The sequence below is a fragment of the Anabrus simplex genome, chromosome 1 (assembly GCF_040414725.1).
Source record: "Anabrus simplex isolate iqAnaSimp1 chromosome 1, ASM4041472v1, whole genome shotgun sequence".
Lineage (NCBI taxonomy): Eukaryota > Metazoa > Arthropoda > Insecta > Orthoptera > Tettigoniidae > Anabrus > Anabrus simplex.
Window position 1 is genome coordinate 1528038292 of NC_090265.1, and position 14895 is coordinate 1528053186.

Genomic DNA, 14895 nt, shown 5'->3' on the forward strand with positions numbered 1-14895 from the left:
CCGAGCTCGATAGCTGCAGTCGCTTAAGTGCGGCCAGTATCCAGTATTCGGGAGATCGTGGGTTCGAACCCCACTGTCGGCAGCCCTGAAAATGGTTTTCCGTGGTTTCACATTTTCACACCAGGCAAATGCTGGGGCTGTACCTTAATTAAGGCCACGGCCGCTTCCTTCCCCCTCCTAGCCCTTCCCTGCTCCATCGTCGCCATAAGACCTATCTGTGTCGGTGCGACGTAAAGCAAATAAAAAAAAAAAAAAAACATTCCTTCAAATCAATACCTACAAAATATCGTAAGCGCTACATACTGTAAGCTATCATAAGAGGACGCGTTGTTAAACAATACACTCTACAGCGACGAGCAAAATATCGTAAGCAACATTCATAACTTTAAAATAGGTCCCTTTTCGCTAGAGTTGAATAGCCTACGTAACCCAATATGACAATAACCTGAACAATTCATTTCTGGAGTAGAATAACATCTGAAACTGCCTAAACTGTAAGTATTCGACTCAATCATATTTATCTTCTCATATAAAATGTATACGTTGCTTTTCTAGGGACGACATAAATTATTAACATTTCGATATTATTCAAATATAAAATATTTTCGGCTACGTCAGTGATGATGATGTCTGCCTCCGTAGCGTAACGGTTAGTGTTATTGGCTGCCGTCGTCGGGGGCCCGGGTTCGATTCCCGGTACTGCCAGGAATTTAAGAATGGCAGGAGGGCTGGTATATGGTTGAAATGGTACATGCAGCTCACCTCCAATGGGGGTGTGCCTGAAAAGAGCTGCACCACCTCAGGCTGAGGACACGAGTTTACTAGTGATGATGATGATGATGATGGTGATGATGATCATAGTTACAGTAAGAACACTATAAATTATATGAATATACGAGGGCACAGTTAACTTAGATTTCTCTTTTCTGTAATTTAAATATGCAGACGCACTCTGTGATTAATTACATTGCACTCATCACTGGACATTGTATGAGTGATCAGATAGTGCAGATTTTCATGGGCGGGGCACATGACGTGAAAAGGGCGAAACGAGAGTAGCATGTAACATTATAATTAGTAAGTCCAACAGGAAACGCCCAGGGATAGACTTGAGAGTAAGTTTACATTGAGGAAGTTGTTGATGATAGTGTATTCTCTTTGCTTCATGTAAGAAAGGTTAGCCCCATTTACATAAAGTGTGTATGAAATGTATCTGATAACCTGTGAACCGGTGGTATCTTTATTCCTTCTTCTTCTTCCTCTCCTTGCCTTTTCCCCCACCCTTTTGGGGGTCTGAATTTGAAACGTATTTGCCCCAATTTTACGACTGGATGCCCTCATTCAAAAAATGTTATTTGTTTAATGTTTTCGGAAATGCCGAGGTGCTGAAATGTTGTTCCGCAGAAGTTCTTTCACGTTCCAGTAAGTCTACTGACATGAGAATGACGTATTTGAACACCTCCAAGTACCACCGGACTGAGCCGGGATCGAACCCACTAACTCGAATTCAGAAAGCCAGCGCTTTACCACCTTGAGCTACTAAGCCCGGCGATGACATCGCTGACGCCAACCCCATGAGGAGGGTTGTATTCACTATTACCGAACGAGTGGACCTGTGGTGAGCTTACATTGGGAGATGGTGGTTCGAGCCCCACTGTCGGCAGCCCTGAATATGTTTTCCTGTGGTTACTTATTTTCACACCAGGCAAATTCTGAAGCTGTACATTAATTAAGGCCACGACCGCTTCCTTCCCATTCCAATCCTTTTCGTGTCCCATCGTCGCCATAAGATCTATCTGTGTCGGTGCGACGTAAATTACAACTGTATTTACTATTGTGTGTTTCTGTGGAGGTTGCTAGGGTAATGTTTTGTATGTACATGAAGATATGTATATATATATATATATTGAGACTGACACAAAAACCCAATCCCCGAGCTAGGGGAATTAACCATAGGCCTACAATGTTAAAATCCTCACCCTGGCCGGCCAGTGCACCAGAGATCCTCTCAGTCGAAGGCCACTACGCTGATCATTCGGCCAAAGAAGTTAATTATTACATATGAGTGGTGTAACATAAAAAGGTAGTCACATATATATTAATACGAATTAACTTTAAATATTATATTACAGGTTTTATGCTGCATATTCAGCTCGAAGGCTCATTTGATCATCAACAGCTCTGCCATCAGCTGTCATAGGTAGCCGAGGCCAAGGCCTCTCAGGGTGCATGCACCGGTGCGTTGCGCGGCGCATGGTGCATTAGACGATTTCGCTGGGTTGGCCAGAGTGCAGACCTTTACTCCTTGATCTTACAGCGGTAGCTGTTTCTCTCTTTGCCTACGCCTGTCTCTCTCGCTCCGCCTGTTTCCCCCTTCCTCACTCGCTCTACAGCGCTCCCACATCGAGCCGAGTTGAGCCGAGCTTAGCCGAGTTTAGCCGAGTCGCCCCGAGACAAAACGCTGGTCCGAACCGAGCCGATTCGGACCGATGCACGGTGCATAGAACCTCTGTGCCTTATTTTGCACCCGTGAGATTTTGGGCTTTTGAAAGGGCCCTGGCCTAGGTCTCACTAGAGAAATGAGGAGTGAGGTAGTTTTCTGTTGCTTTACTTATCGAGCAAATAGTTGCTCTTACATATTAGTCTGCAAAGCCCACTGAAATGCATGTACCAACTGGCCCTATGAGTGACAGGTTCGCACCTTGGTACGACTGCCACACTAATCGCTTTGCCTACATGTCCGTGCTTATATGCCCGCCTCGGAATCGCGCTACGATGCATGCCCGCTGCAGCAACACCCTCAAACGGAAACTTTTTGACCACGCCTTATATTTTGAACGCAATAATCTTCTTACCGTTCTCACGGGATCCTCGGTCATCGATTTTCTTATCGAGATTGGTGCACTCGGCCATAAGACTGATTTCATTCGTCTGAAATGAACACAACTGAAAATACAGTAAATGCGGTAACATTTTGAACTCTTTCCTGCTCTAGAGATAATTTTCTATGATTTCCCTACTTTAACTCCAGCAAATCACACAATGATCACATAATAATAATAAGAATATCAACAATGGCCTAACTAACTGACTGAATGGTCAGCGTAGTAATCATCTGTTCAGAGAGCCCCGTCTTCGATTCCCAGTTGGGCCGGGAATTTTAACCACATCTGATTGATTCCTCTACCATGGGGGCTGGGTGTTTGTGCTCGTTTTAATATACATCTTCATTTACATACAACACAGCACACTACCCACCATCACAGAATCACCCAATAGTGGATATATCCCTCTACTTAGGATTGGTGTCAAGAAAGGTATTCGATAGTAAATGACGCTAAGGTGCTGGAATACTGTTCCGCAGCAGTAGTTTAAGGTGCTGAAATATAAGAAAAAAGAGTTGTCACATCAAACACCTTTAAATGCCACGGACGTCTTCGAGCCGGTCTCTTGAGAATTTAAGAAGAAAAGCCTACGAATGGTCGACTCGCCACAGAGGTCGGCAAGTGTGTGAGAAAACCGACGGACTTGAAACTAGACACACCGCCATACCACGTGTTGAATCTAGGACTTAGTGTATTATTCAGTAAGAGCTGCGTTACACTCGCGGCACGAAAGCCATGCCTCTAATTATAGGTTGTGTTTCATTGCGGGCCCATCCAAGCGGCAAGCAGCCCAACACAGGCACAGGCAGGCAAGATCAATACAAGTACATTCCAAGTTTATTTGATTCGTATCACCTGGAAGCGGGTCAGGTCGGGGAGGAAACTTTCAAGGCCCCTTCCTAACCTGCGGAATTGCCATGCTCGAATCACGCTCACGCTACGGCACTAGTTCAGCGAAGGCCTCCTGCAACATTACATCACTTCTTACGCAAATATCCTACGCCATTTTTCTTTCGTACTTACTAAACCTCAAATATACACCTTCTTACCTATCGTTTTAAGTCTGCACTGAGCGAGACAATGTATTGTTCTTAAAAATGTGAATTGTTGTATGTCCAGCAAAAGAAATGGGAATGGTATAACAAATTAGACAAAAATATAAAGTTGTTAAAATGGCATGCTTGTGCATTACAACTATCAGAAAAACATTCACCGAGCAAGTAGCTTTTAGGGTCGCGAAGCTGTGAGCTTACATTCAGAACATAGTGGGTTCGAATCCCACTGTCGGCAGCCCTCAGGATGGTTTCGCGCGGTTTACCATTTTCATACCAGGCCACGACTACTTCCTTCTCACTCCTAGCCCAATCCTATCTCATCATCGTCATAAGACCTATCTGTGTCAGTGCTACGTAAAGCAAATTGCAAAATAGCAATAAAACATTCTGTTGTCCCTTTCAGGTGAATAATAACGTAAATAATTTTCAGTTTCAGTGTTTGTTTCTTTATTACTTCATTTTATTGCGTGAGTTCATGTTAATGAAAACGACTGTATGTGTTTCAGTCATGATATTCGATATTTCGTAAAAGATGAGGTGGAAATATTGTAAGGAGCAAATTGCTTGAAAAGGAGATTTAAATATTGATTTTTGTCTTTTTAGGTAGAACCTAATTTAACTAAAAGATATTTTCCTTATACCAGTTATTATATTTGTTAAAATTACAACTGAACTTCTTCTTATTATTATTATTACTATTATTAACATTATTATTACCGAGCTCGATAGCTGCAGTCGCTTAAGTGCGGCCAGTATCCAGTATTCGGGAGATAGTAGGTTCGAACCCTACTGTCGGCAGCCCTGAAGATGGTTTTCCGTGGTTTCCCATTTTCACATCAGGCAAATGCTGGGGCTGTACCTTAATTAAGGCCACGGTCGCTTCCTTCCCACTCCTAGCCCTTCCCTGTCCCATCGTCGCCATAAGACCTATCTGTGTCGGTGCGACGTAAAGCAACTAGAAAGAAACAGTATTATTATTATTATTATTATTATTATTATTATTATTATTATTATTATTATTATTATCCAGAATGAAAACTATCGTTTTCTGCTATTTTCGTCGATCTCTCTGCAAATATCAGAGTTAATTGGCAACGGCAATCCTTGGATTTGGAAACGAAAATCTCTACCATTGCTGTTCGGTCATCATCGTGATTATCAAACCATTTTCTTCTATGATCATACCGAACAATTTGGCTTGCATTCGGGAGAAGGTATGTTTGGATCCCGCATTCTGCAGCCTTGAAGATGGCTTTCCGTGGTTTTCGATTTCCACACCAGGCAAATGGTGGGGATGTTCCTTAAAGAAGGCCCTGTCCATCGACGTCAGAAAATCAGTCAGAGTTGCTACAAGGTTAAATATCTAGCAAACAAAAAGTAAATAATCAGTCATCGTAGGCATTCACACGCTGACAGGTAAAACGGCTGTCTTCTGACAGCATAAACGCCACTTATTATGTGTTCATAGATGTCCGAAGAGATGTAGTTCCTATTCTCGAATCACAAGCTCTGCCGCAATATTGGCACATCAATTCTACCAAACCTCCATGTCCCTCTACAGTAGTGTTCATTTCTTCCCTGATATTCTTGCTCTTTCCTACGATCTATTTTATCAGACTCGCGACTTTGCCATTGCTGGCAAGAGTGTCGTAGCAATAGCTAAAAGTGGAGCCCAGCAAAGCCTCTATGGCGACTTGGAGACACGAGAGGGTATGTAGCGGATCTACAAGGTCGCTGCTTAGCGCGAAAGACAATCCAGGGATATTGCCGCCACATTACTGACTAATGAAAGAGCCATTAACAACCGCTGGAAAAAGTATTTCGAAGGGTTACTAAATGACTCAGACGGCAGAGCGTCGGCCTCTCACCGCTGGATACCGTGGTTCAAAAAAGGGTCACTTCATGTGTGATTTGTGCTGGACAAAGCGGAGGCGGGACAGGTTTTTTCCGGGTACTCCGGTTTTCCCTGTCATTTTTCATTCCAGCAACACTCTCCATTCTCATTTCATAGCATCTATCAGTCATTAATAAATCACTTTGGGAGTGGCGACTCCATCGTACTAACAGCCTATATCTGATTCATTCATTACATCGCTGACCTGGTCAATGACTGGAAAATAGGTGGTAGGTTTTCACTAAATGAGGAGTTTTCACGAGACAGACCAGCTTTGCAGTGTCCAGTTGAAGGGCCTGTGCCTGAAGTCACCCCTTCTAATATTGCAGTAGCTATGTCAAGGTGAAGAACGGGAAAGCGGCTGGCTCTGATGTTATTCCAGCTGAACTATGGAAAGTCCTAGGTGCCGAAGGAAATGAGTGGTTGACGAAATTGTTCAACAAAATCCTCGCTGGATTTCCAATTCCAGAACAGTTCCGTCAAAACTTCCTTGTGTTCATCTACAAGTGTGATGCCCGAGAATGTAAGAATTACCTAGGCATCAAACTCAATTCACACACACTCAAATCAGAGAGCGCGTCATAGGAGACTGCATCAAGGGTTTGATTAACATCCCCCGGAATCAGTGTGGTTTCACATCAGATATGTCGACAAGTGACGCAACGAAAAGTAAAGTGACATTAGATCTGGTATGAGAACATCAGACATACTCTCTTCGAGTCAGACGAGTCGACCCTGAGTGAGCTCGGGAATGCCCGTTTTATGGGGTATATACGGCCGTGAAAGAAAAAGAAGAGGTGAGTTTGCCATTGCTGTTTCAAATATCATGAGCTCTCGCGGACAGCACGTCGCCATATTGGCCAATCAGATCCACTCAGCTGTCGATGTCAAATACCTATTGGACTTTAGAACGTTCTTGTACCGCGTTTTCATGTGAATCCTTTCATTCCCGTACTTGGTCCGTCGATAAAAATCCACGTGGCACAAATAGGTGAATATTGGTTGGTAAAACGGGTGTGTTCCTTTTCGTTGATAATTTCTCGAGCGCTTCGTAAGAACATTTATTGAATGCAATACTGTATTTAATTCCCCAGACGTTGGCGTTCATCCTGGAGAAAGCACACCTTTCTTTAGCTAACTTAAAGAGTTGTTCTTCGGTGTTGTTGAACATCTTCAGGCCTGTCGACAGTGGGGTTCGAACCCACAATCTCCCGAATGCAAGCTAACAGCCACGTGACCAAAATTACGCAGCCATACGATCGGTGAACATGAGGAGTGTATACATTTCAGCGGTTCCAGTTTCAGTTTCTGATTTTGACAACAACTATTAAGAGGCCAGTTTTATCTCAGAATGCTAAGATGCTACCGTATTTATAAGGTAGGCTTCCTTTTTAATCTCAATCCCAAGTTAATTTACATATGCTTGTACAATCTTCATTAAGATATCGGTGATGACTGTGTTTTCCCTTGTACTAGCAGTCATTAGCAGCAGTAGAAACAACAAGAGCAATGAACTCGAAAAGTGTATTTCTTGCCTTTTAATTGTGAAATAACTGTGTTGTTTTCAGGAGTTTTAGTATAATATCTCTCTAGATGTTGTTCTAGACTAGTTCTCTGGATTCCAGAAGAATCTTCTCCACTTAGCTCTTAAGAAACGAGCTAATGTGTTTAAACTGGCCCGAATCCTCTTAGGGGTTGTCCCACTGTCTTGATTCTTTTCTCAGGCCTGAAGGAGTTGGCTTCATTTCTTATTGATACCTTGCCTTCCTCTGCAACAAAAGCCTTTTAAGTTTAACATGTAATAAGTTGGCTTGTCTTTCTCTTTGCTCAGAATCATATTTTCGGCTTTGTTCTTCTCCTCTTCCTTTATACATTCCTTCTGTCTTTCTTTCATCTTATCCCTTCTATATATACATACATACACATCTTGCATTCTGTCCGCTCAGCTTTCCCTGTTCATATTTTAAACATTCATCAGCCTCTTTCTGCATGTGAAGAGTCAGGAGCAGCGTTTGATTTTCTTCCTTTGTTTTGTAAAGCAGATTAACTTTTGCAATATTATAAACGGATTTTGATTTTACTTCCGCTGTTCTCGTATCCTTTACTCCGCCCCTCTTGCAAAACCCTTTCTTTCTTCTCGTATTTTTTTGTCGAGAGCGTGCGTTCCTTCAGATTAAGAGATGGGTGAAGGGAAGCATTGCTCAGTGGATATTTTTCAAGTGCTATAGTGAAGACTCCTATACTTCAGGGTTTTTCTTTTCTTATGACCGATCGCAGAAATGCCAATCAAAACTTGACAGGAGTTTGATTGGTAATCAGTGTGGGATCGACTGACAATCATTCTATTTGAGTTATAGAAACAGCAATCATTGTTTGACAAACGATCAATCTTCCATCGGATAGGACCAGCAAGTTCATGCTGATCAAGAATTGATTCTCCAATCAGACTTTACACTCAAGGGTGGTAATCTTTCATTAAATGCATCTGCATAAGATTTCAATGTTAATAAATCACTGGACTGAAAACTTCGACGAAGTGGGTGGAAGAGGTAAAAAGAGATGCAATAGAAAGTGGACTTACAGTGGATATGGTTCACAACAGAAAATAATTTAGAAGCCGACTGGACAGCATCAAAACATTCCAGGAGAAAGCACCAAAATGTAGACCCAAACTGGTCATATCTGAGAATGAAAGGAAGATCAGAAGTGAAAGGATGAAGTGGTTCTGGGATAATAATAATAATAATAATAATAATAATAATAATAATAATAATAATAATAATAATAATAATAATAAGAAGAAGAAGAAGAAGAAGAAGAAGAAGAAGAAGAGAAAGCCTTAAGTTCAGTGCGGTCCATAGGCGACCAAATTCGGAAACAAGAAGAAGAATTTGAAGCTCATATAAAAGGTGCAGTGTTGTAACCAAGGTTGAAGTTTACAGAACACAACTTTATTTGCTTCACTTTATAATATTTACACAAATAACTGAAATTTATTTTGAAGCAAAAAGGAATATTGAATCTTGAGAAAAGTCTGTCTTTATACAATATGTACAGGTTTGCAGTCTTTATATACACTTCTATCTTGAAAAGATAGTCTTTGTGAATTGACACGTTGATAGTCGAGAACTATCTGGCACACTAACATAAATGTTCATGAGAGTCCTTGTTTGTTGAAGTGCCTGAATTCCTAAAAAGCAAGTTCAATTGATTGAAGAAATTCCACCTAGCGAAACTAAGGGATCTTGCATAAGTTAGGGAATGAAAATGGCTTGTAAAAGAATTACGGAACATAGGCAGCGGAAATAGGTAAGGGAGCGGTGACCAGAGGTGAAACCTCGTACTGCCAGAAATTCAGTCCACCTGGTCGAAGCACATTTTCAAGAGGAGTAGCCTCCGTGCTCGACGTAAGGTGTATTCTGGAGCTGGACACCGGGGCAAGTGGGCAAGTGAGCAGGCCGGGAGCTCCTATTTATAGTACACTCGATGGTCAGGCACGCGCACTGAGGGCTGCGCGTCGAAGCAAGCAGAATGATACACAGGCGCGCGTGCAGCTGGCTGGCGGAGCGAGAAAGGGAGCGCCGGACATACAACACCCTCCCCTCCTAAATGCGCCGGTACGGCGTGAAACGGCGGCGGCGCTGGCGGCGACTGCGATGCTGGGGCGGAGCTGCTGATATCTCTGTTGTATTGTCCGGAGCTGGAACTGGGCGGAGTGGCGCTGTCTCGTCCTGAAAGGAACCCATTGTTATTAAATGATCTAAAGCTCGTTCTGCAATAGATTTATCTGGTTTAGAAATAGCATCAATAGCTGGACAGGGGCGGTAGCGCAGACGTATCTGATCTTGATGGCGGCAGATACGTTTCTCCGTAGTCTGTATCTCGTAGAGACGATGACCCAAAGATCTGCAGATGACTCCAGGTATCCAGAGTGGGTTGGATTTGAATGTCCTGGTGTAGACCTTGTCGTTGAGGGAGAACTTCGTTGGTGAGGTCTTATGCTGGGCCGGAAGAGGCTGTAACAGAGAAAGTAAAGTTCTGTGAGGTCGTCCATGGAGCTTCTGTGCAGGAGAGACATTATCAGCGCCGGGTAGAGTTCTGTAGTTGTTTAAGAGTTGGAGCAAGGCTTGGTCTTTGGTTAAGCCTGAAGAGACAGCTTTCTTCATACTTCTTTTAAATGTTTGTACGAAGCGTTCAGCTTCACCATTAGATTGAGGGTGAAAAGGTGGTGCTAGGATATGACGAATGCCATTATGTGTACAAAAGTGCTGAAAAGCAGTAGCTGTAAATTGAGGTCCGTTGTCCGAAATGAGTACTTGCGGTAAACCTTCTGTAGTAAAGATTTTCTGGAGAGCACGAATGGTAGCTTCGGTTGTAGTAGTCGAATGCATATCCACGACATATGGAAAGTTTGACAGTGAATCGATGACTATTAACCACATGGAATTGAGGAAAGGACCTGCGAAATCGATGTGAACTCGTTCCCATGGAGTAGTAGCAGGAGGCCATGAAGCAAGATCAGAAGACGGGGCGTTCTGATTCGTTTGACATTGCTCACAATGATGTATTAGCTTTTCAATGGCGGCATCAATACCGGGCCAGTAGCAGTGTTGACGGGCGAGTTGCTTTGTTCTGGAGATACCCCAATGGCTTTGGTGTAATAATTCGAGAACTTGTTTCTGTAGGCTAAGTGGGATAACCACTCGGAAGATGGTGCCTGCTTCTAGTAGTACAACTCCGGCACGAGTCGTGAGACGATGCTGCATACGATGATAAGGTGCCAGGTGGGCAGGAAGTGTGCTCTGAAGAGGCCAACCGTTGCGGATGTAAGTACGTACAGTAGCAAGTGTACTGTCCTTATCCGTAGCTTTAGCTATGCAGGTAGCATCAATAGGAAAACTGGATACAGTATCTTCAAGTTCTATGTCCAACTGAAGACATTCAGATTCTTGAGAATCGAAGGCAGTGTCAGGACCAACGGGTAAGCGGGAGAGGGCATCAGCATTACAATGCTGGGATGTGGCTCGATATACAATCTGATAGGAATAATCAGAAAGGAACAGGGACCATCTTTGAAGCTTTCTGAGGGAATTCTCTGGGATCTTATTACCAGGATGGAATAAGTGTACGAGAGGCTTATGATCGGTAATGATCAGGAAATGGTTGCCATAAAGATATTCATTGAAACGGCGAATACCAAAGATGATGGCTAAAGCTTCTTTCTCTATCTGTGAGTATCGACGTTGATGGTCATTAAGTGTTTTCGAAGCGAAGGCGATGGGGCGTTCTTGTCCATGACGATCCTTCTGGGAGAGAACGGCACCGACACCATAGTCTGAAGCGTCAGTAGCTAGCGTGATGATCTTGTCGGGCTGAAAATGAGTGAGTTGTATAGCTTGAATTAAGGCGTTGTTGATTGTTTTCCATGCCTGTTGGCATTGCGGAGTCCACTGAAACTTAACACCTTTTTTACGTAGAGCGTTTAATGGAGCTGCTACTGTAGCGAAGCGTGGAATGAACTTATTATAATAGTTCGCTTTGCCTATGAAGGACTGAAGCTGCTTGAGGTTCGGAGGTGCTGGCATGTTTACTATCGCGGAGACATTCTGTATACTAGGACGAATTCCATTCTTATCAAGTATGTGTCCAAGGTAGTGAACTTGAGGCTGAAAGAAGGTACATTTAGCGAGATTCGCTCGTAGGCCATTGTCTTTCAATTTCTGGAGAAGAAGGCGGAGATTGGTTAGATGTTCCTGATGATCTTTTCCAGCAACAATAATATCATCCAGGTAGTTAGCACAACCGGGAATTGAGGCGGTGAGTTGAGCCAAATAGCGCTGAAAAATAGCCGCTGAGGATGAAACACCGAATGGGAGCCGCTGGAGCTGGAGCAGTCCGAGAGGAGTGTTAAGTGTGAGAAATTTCTTAGATTCTTCGTCTAAAAGTAGCTGGAGATATGCTTCTTTAAGATCAACTCGAGAGAAGAATTGTCCACCAGAGAGACGACGGAATAAGTCTTCTGGACGTGGAATAGGAAAGATATCGGTTTCGAGTTGTGCGTTGACTGTAGATCGAAAATCGCCACAAAGTCGAACATTACCATCAGGTTTCTTGATTACCACGAGTGGAGTAGCCCATTGACTAGAAGTAACTGGTACGACAATTCCAGTTTGTATCCATCTTTCTAATTCTTTCGTGACCTGGTCTTGAAGTGCTAGGGGTACTGGACGTGCTTTGAGGAAGCGAGGCTTAGCTCCGGATTTCAGCTGTATGTGAGCTGTATAGTCTTTTGCTGTTCCGAGCTGAGAGTCGAAGACTTCATGAAACTGCGCTAGGAGAGCGGTAACGTCAGAAGTAGGATGCAATGTAGATACGACGTTAATGTTGTCATGTATCTGGAAACCAAATAAGTTAAATAGATCCATGCCCATAATGTTTGATGCAGTGTAGTTGTTAACTATGAGAAGAGGAATGGCCTTCTGAATTCCTTTATAACTAGCCTGAAGCTTAATTTGACCTTTGATGTCAATTTTCTTCTTGTTAAATGTCACGAGCTGGATGTCAGCTGGAGAGCATGAAGGTGAACCTAAGTCGTGGTAGGTAGTCAGGTTAATAATAGAGACAGGTGATCCAGTGTCTAATTGAAAATCGACAGATCGATCAGAGAATGAGAGAGGAACGATGATTTTGTGAGAATCCTTTGTGGGAAGAATAAGATTGATCTGATCAACTTCCATGTCTTGGCGGGGCTGTATATGCTTCCGGCGCGCTGCAGGAGTCTTAGCAGGGCGGAGCGAACTTTGACAGACAGTCTGAATGTGTCCAAGTTTATTACATCGTTCACAAGTAGCTTTGAAAAAACGACAGTCACGACGTTCATGATGCTTGAAACAACCTCGGCAGGAAGGCAGGAGTTTCGAGGTGCTTTTAGAATTGGGCTTCCGTGTAGCATTACGATAGGGAACCTGGCGAGAATGCTTGGTGGAGAGCGCCTTATCCGTACGGTTCACTGTAGCAGAGGACTTGCGGGCCTGAGGCGAGACTTGTGCAACTGCGTGTGGAGAAGCTATGGCTGCGGCAGTCTTGGTAGTAAGCTCATAAACCGTAGCAATACGCTGGACGTCTTCTAAAGAAGGGTTACTCTGCTTGACAGCGTCAAAACGTATTTTGTCTTCAGGAGTATGTAAAATTATCATGTCCCGAATGAGAGAATCAGTGTAGGATGAACCACAACCGTCCTTGGAGCAGATGAACTGGCAGGGTTTAGCTAGACCACGCAATTCAGTTATCCATTCAGTATGTGTCTGATGGGGTTGCTTTCTGCTCTGAAAAAATTTATAGCGAGCAGCCACTATGTGAGGAGCTTTGGCATAGTGTTCCGTGAGACGGGCCAAGAGCTGCGTGAAGGGTACCTCAGATAAGTGTTCTTCTGGACTTAATTTACGTAGTAATTCACACGTAGCATTGCCAACCGAACTAAGAAATAGTGCGCGGCGGCGTTGATCATCTGTGACAGAATGGCAGATGAAATGCTGTTGCAAGCGGGCTAAATAAACTGACCATTCTTCCTGAGCCGGGTCAAAAGCAGAGAACGGAGGAATAGCTGATGGCTGTGTAGAGACAGAAATAGCTTGAATAGCCTGAATTAATGCTGCCTGTTGTTGTTGCATAAACTGTTGTTGTTGCTGCTGTAAGGCTTGGAAGACCGTAGCGAGTTGTTCCGCAGTAGCCATTGCGAGATGCGTGCAAGAAATAGTAAGGTAAGCTGTGTGTCAGAACTGGTTGGAGTGTCGTTGCTGTTTAGCACGTCGCCGTAGAGTTGACAACTGGGCCCGTTGAATTGTAGTGTTGGTTTCGTGTGTACCTCGTCGCTATAGAGTTGGCGACTGGGGCCGATGAATTGGAGTGTCGCTTTTTTACCTCGTCGCCATAGAGTTGGCGACTGGGACCGATGAATTGTATTGTGGTGCTTTTTTACCTCGTCGCCATAGAGTTGTGTTGTAACCAAGGTTGAAGTTTACAGAACACAACTTTATTTGCTTCACTTTATAATATTTACACAAATAACTGAAATTTATTTTGAAGCAAAAAGGAATATTGAATCTTGAGAAAAGTCTGTCTTTATACAATATGTACAGGTTTGCAGTCTTTATATACACTTCTATCTTGAAAAGATAGTCTTTGTGAATTGACACGTTGATAGTCGAGAACTATCTGGCACACTAACATAAATGTTCATGAGAGTCCTTGTTTGTTGAAGTGCCTGAATTCCTAAAAAGCAAGTTCAATTGATTGAAGAAATTCCACCTAGCGAAACTAAGGGATCTTGCATAAGTTAGGGAATGAAAATGGCTTGTAAAAGAATTACGGAACATAGGCAGCGGAAATAGGTAAGGGAGCGGTGACCAGAGGTGAAACCTCGTACTGCCAGAAATTCAGTCCACCTGGTCGAAGCACATTTTCAAGAGGAGTAGCCTCCGTGCTCGACGTAAGGTGTATTCTGGAGCTGGACACCGGGGCAAGTGGGCAAGTGAGCAGGCCGGGAGCTCCTATTTATAGTACACTCGATGGTCAGGCACGCGCACTGAGGGCTGCGCGTCGAAGCAAGCAGAATGATACACAGGCGCGCGTGCAGCTGGCTGGCGGAGCGAGAAAGGGAGCGCCGGACATACAACATGCAGAATGACGCAATATTTTATTTTCCGTAATCATTAGCCTAAAATTACATCAAGTCAAACTTATAGCGGTTTTGAACAAATAAAAGTTAATTTAAATCAAGAAAATTGCACTAAACGTTGAAATAATTACTAACCTCTGGCATATTAATATTCATTTAAAACTAAACTTTAGAATTAATAAGCTAAAATGACGAAATTTAAACCTATATGCAGCATGTTTGTTTACTCTATTGTTTTTTCGAACCGTTCTCCGATCATTGCATGCACTGTATTGTAGTCTGTTCGCCAGTCTTAATGACAATGACGGTGATATCTAGTAATTTCTTAACATGGATTCTTCCAATGAGGAAATCTTCTAACAATATGAAAAAATAAATCGTGAC